The sequence below is a fragment of the Equus przewalskii genome, unplaced genomic scaffold (assembly GCF_037783145.1).
Source record: "Equus przewalskii isolate Varuska unplaced genomic scaffold, EquPr2 ChrUn-9, whole genome shotgun sequence".
NCBI lineage: Eukaryota > Metazoa > Chordata > Mammalia > Perissodactyla > Equidae > Equus > Equus przewalskii.
The window spans coordinates 766,669-772,227 of NW_027228757.1; positions in this window are offsets into that span (position 1 = coordinate 766,669).

The window sequence follows — 5,559 nt, forward strand, 5'->3', positions numbered from 1 at the left end:
TAGTCAGCTCAGGCTGTTATAACAAGAATACCATAGACTGGGTGACTTAAACAACATTTATTCCTCACAGTTCTTGAGGCTGGGAAGTCCAAGAGCAAGGCATTGGCAGATTCCATGTCTAGTGATGACAGTCTTCCTCGTTTGCAGATGGCCATCTTCTCATTATATCCTTACATAATGGAGAGGAGGGGAGCGAGCTCTCTTCCTCCCCTAATAAGGACACTAATCCCATCATGGGGGCTCTACCCTCATGACTTAATTATCTCTCAAAGGCCCCATCTTTTAATATCATTCTATTGGGAGTTAGGGTTTCAACATATGAATTTGGGGGGGACAAAAACATGCAGTCCCCTATAACCAGAATACACAGATGGGGGTACCAGGGGTTGGAACTGGAAATGGCTCCTCTCGCTATTACATCCAGTGACGTATTTCTGAATTTGTGATTCCCTTCACCATAATCTTGGGATCTTCCAGATTAGAGGTCCTAGTTAACAGAGGGAGACGATTTCTACCAAATGACATCGTAAGAATTCTACTAAACTGGAAGCTGCAACTACGACCCATCCACTTTGGGCTCCTCATGTAGTGGACCAACAGGCAAAGGAAGAAAGTTCTCATACTGGCTAGGATAATCGATCCTGGTTACCATGTGGAGACAGGATGGCTGCTGCACAATGTGGGCAGGGAGAATGTCTGGTACCCAGGGACTCTCTGGGGCATCTCTCAGTACTTTCATGCCTGGTGATGACTGTTAATGGGTAGCTACAACAGCCAACAAGAGCAGGGCAACTAGGGGTCTACACCTTTTGGGAATGAAGGTCTGGATCACCCTACCAGGAAAACAACCCAGACCAGATGAAATGCTAACTGAGGAGGGGGCATCTAGAATGAGTAGTAGAAGAAGGAGACGATGACTATCAATTAGAGCCACTGGACCAGTTACAACTATGAGGATTGTAGCTTGTTTTGCTAATCCTCTTGCCTCAGTCTTTGAGGAAAACACTCTTGACCTCCACCTTGAAGGGAGCCATGTAACTGATTGGACCTGTAGCTCCATTCTTGGAGAATAAGTAAGGATGTCTCTGTTTGTACAAAACAACTGTAAGCCCTATATTGTAGTATAAAGGCTGAAAATAATGAGAGGGCACAAGGGGTGGACTGTGTTGGACACAAACTGGTTCTCCTCCTGAGATTCTTTTCATTGACTCTTTACTTCCAAAGGGCTGCCTGCCTTCCAAACCACTGCCACCTTTATCAGAGCCCTTCCTTGTGGCCTGAGCTGATGGAGTCCAAGCTGAAGGCCTAGAAATACGTGGTCTTCACACCCGACATGTTGAGCCTATCTCTCTGAGTCACCACTCCAATTCCGATTAATATCAAATACCATACCATGGGCCATGGAATCTGGCTTCCTAAGTGGACACCAAGGTACAGGGGATGCAACCTCTGCCTATGGCATAACCTTGAGCAATGGGAAGTGGGAAGCAAGAGAGAGCCGGCAAGATAAATTCCTCCTCCTTTCTGCCCTCTGAGAATTCCTCCAAGGGGTGGTTTCACCTTGCACCCTGTCTGGAGAAAGTCCTCTTTGTCAAGTGAAAATGCCTGTCCGGCAACTGGCTGCTTCTCTTTGCAGTTCGTTTTGAAGTGGTAACCAATGTAGTAACATTGTTTTGCATCTTTTTTTGCTTCACTTCTCTTTTCCTCATCCTCCCCACCCTGAGCTCATACCTCCCAAAGAAGGTATCATACTTTGATTCTTGCCTTGGGCCCTGCTAAGACACTTGCCAATCTTGTCCTCAAGACTGGATACTTGAGCTGGGATGCTTCCCTACTCTAGTAGTCATGATTGGGACTCACCAATATAGCTGGCTCTCCTCCCCTTCTGGGCATATAAAAGAATACACATCTCTGACTCTTGAAATGAGGCATGACCGTGTGACCCGCTTTGGCTAATGATGTGTTAGCAGAAGGAGCGTGTTTCATTCCCAGAGACAAGAAGAGCATTTAGGAAGCAGTGTGCAGTTCGTGTTCCTCTTCCCCTGCCACAGCGACTGTGGAAAGGTGTGTAGATATAGCAGCACCACAATATTCAGGCAACCTCAAAGGCTGAGCCACCATCTGGGCAACAGCTTCCCTGAAGAAATGCCCAGATCTACAGTGTAATTCGCAGAGGTGAGAAACAAACTTCTGTTGTGTTAAGCTGCTGAGATTTTAGGGTTCATCGGTACCTCAGCATAACCTTGCCTATACTAACTGATGTTACACTTCCAAACCATATGAAGGAGGGGTGCTCAAGGAATCACTGTCATGGGAAGAGGGCTTGAAGAAGAGGACACGAGCATCTTGCTCCCTAGCTGATATCTGCTGAGCCTTCCATGCTTTCCGTGCAGAGCATGGTGAAGGAGATCATTCATCATCCATTCACTCAACGAATTACCATGGAGCACCTACAACATGCCAGGAACAGTTCCAGGGGCCGGAGAATCAGCAACGGACAAGACAACTGATACTACAGGTGCCCTGTAGAATTTGACTGGCTTTCGTGAACCAAGAACTTCTTACCTGGAGGTTTCTGAAGGTTGGAGAATTGCTAGAGCAGCCTGTGAGAACAAAAGAAGAGGAATATGGTGCAGTGGACCCAGAAAAATGAGGATGGGCAGCCCCGCCTCCCCACAGATCTTGGAATGCTTAGAAGGAGACCCAGCAGTTTCCATGGCTTCAGGAGAGGTCAAAAGCAAGAGCCACAGGACTGCCCTGCTGGCCAGGAGAAGCGATGTATCATTCAACGAGGGATGGGATGGGGCTCTTGGCTGGGCTGAAGGGAAACCCAGTAGGCTGCCCCTGAGAGGATTCTGGGTGATGGACCCACACAGATCAAAGCTGAGCAGTGCCTCTGGAAAGCAGAGGCCACCACCAGCCACAGGCCAGACCGAGGTCAGGCCTCTTACACTCCAACAGGTGACTAGTGACATAAGACATAAGACATGAATCTTATGTGACAGACAGACTCTAAAGTAGTTCCCCATGATCCCTGCCACCTGATGTTCACGCCCTTGTGTAATCCCATGAGTGCGGGTAGGACCTGCGACTTGCCTCTAACCAATGGAATATGGCAAAGGTATAAGTAATTACGTGTATTCGATCACATTAGATTGTAGCGTTCATCTTGCTAGAGGCTCTTTCTCCATCTGACTTAAAAAAAAAACTAGGCAGCTACATCAGGAAGCCCAAATGGCAAGGAGCTGAGGACGGCCTCTAGGAGCTGAGGGCAGTCTCCAGCCAACAGCCAGGAAGAAGCCGGAGACCTCAGTCCTGCACCCACAAGGAAATGAATGCTGCCAACAACCTGAGTAGCTTGGGAGAGGATTCTTCCCCCGTCACACCTCCACATGAGAACGCAGCCTGGCAGTCACTTTGATTGCAGCCTTGTGAGACCCTGAGCAGTGAGACCCAGCTAAGCTGTCCTCAGACTCCTGACCCACAAAAACTGTGAAATATTAAATGTGTGTTGTTTTAAACCGCTGAGCTTGCAGCAATTTGTTACATAGCAATAGATAACAAACAGATGCCCCTCTACCTCCTCTCCTCCCAGTTCTGCCCCAGCCTCAGAGGGTTGGGGAGGAGGAGAGCAGACCATGTCCCCTCCCCACTCCAACTCCCTCAGCCACTGGCCAGGGGAACAAGGTGGGAGAGGGGAGGAAGGAAAAGAAGTTCAAATCACAGATACGTGATTGGTTATTGGAGTTTTAAAATGGACTAAATTGAACTCTCAATGCTTAAAAGTGAGTGGAAATTATAGCATCTGCTCAAGATGTTACAGAGTAAGAAAGAGAGCAGAGCCTGGTTGAAAGTAGTGACTGCAGAAAAATAAAACCATGTCAGATTTGAGCCCTACTGAATTGAGACTACTCAATAAATTGGCTTTATCACTGATTTTCAGGAGGTTCAGCTCCTCCTCTAACTTACTGTGAATGCTGGGCAAGTGACTTTCCTCTGCAGGTCCCAAACTCTGAAGCGTTTGCGGAAGATCTTTAAGGCACCTCTGTCTCATTTCCAACCCCTGGGGGCTGGAACCAAGGGTAAGGCCACAGTTTATAAGGAAGGGAAGAGGGAGCAGGCAGCTCAGGGAGGGGCGTGGGTGTGACTGCGCCAGTGGTTCCCTGCCCAGAGCTGGTGGGGAAGTAGCTCTCCAGGCTGAGCATCTGGTGTCCAAACTCCTTCCTGGGCACAAGGCGGCATGTAACACAGCCCTGGTCCTCTCCAGTTGTGTAAACTACTGCTGGCAGCCACCAAGCAAGCTTCTGCTCTAGTCACACACTCCCCGGCAGCTAGCCCATGCACTATGCCATTTCCTTCTTGCATGCATTTGCACACACTGGTCCCTCAGCTAAAACACCTTTCCCCACCTTCTTCAGCCTTACTCATCCTCCTCAATTCAGCTCGGTCTCCTTTTCTGACACCCCAACCCCTATACACACATGCACACACGCTAGGCTAGATGAGGAGCATCTGAGGTGGGCTCCCACAGCAGCAGCCCACACCATGAACTCACCACAACCATTGACAAGTGTCTGTTGGCAAGTCATCTCCCCTACCTGACATCTTGTGGCAAGATCCTTTTTCTTTCTGGGTTCTCAGCCCCAAGTACCGGGCCTGGCACATAGCCACGGACTATTGGCCTAAACCACAGTAAAATTAGTAAAAGAAGATCTAGTTTCTAGTCCCAACTCCACCACCAACTTCTCAGACACTGAAGGACCCTGGCCATGGCACTTAACTTCTCTGAGCTTCAGTTTACCCTTCTGGAAAATGGGGATAATATTCCCTGTCCCCTTCTCATTTGTGAGGAGCAAATGAGAGAGAAATGGGATTGGTCCCCTGGTGAGGCAGGAGGTGTAAGCACAGAGCAAGTTTAAGACGTCAGCACTAATGTTATTAACAACTACTAAGAGTGTTGCTATGAATAATGACCAGCTTAGTTGGAGGAAATTCCGCCTCCCTTCCTCCAGGATTGCCTGGTTTTGCCCTAACCCAGCTCCATCACCTGCTGGAGGACAAAGCCAGGACCCCTCCTCTCTATCCCCTTGTCTCACAGATTTCGTATGACCTCAAAAAGTCCTTCCAGAAGTCTAACCCACATCCTTCCTGTTGCAGCCCTGCCCCCTTCCCTCTTCGTGTGTCCTAAGAGTATAATCCTGAGTATGAACTTCAGAGGAACTCGAAGCCCAAGCACCCTATAGGGCTTATCGTTCTGAGGTTGACATCCCCTTTGCCACTGCTCAGAACAGAAGCCGAGAGAGAGAGACAGAGAGAGAGAGTGAGAGAGAGAGAGAGAATGAAAGGGAAGTCCCAGTTTGGAGTGAGGGAGTGGAGAAAGAACCAGGAGGGCTAGGGTCAGATAGCAGTAAGGACTTCCCAACACCCAAACACAGAGTGACACAAATACCACCACCACACCACCACCACCTTTGGCTGCCTGGCTTCCGGGGGAGGGACAATTGTCTTACGCTTTCCATGACGTGGGTCCTCCAGCAGAGTTTGGGCTGTGGGCGAGGT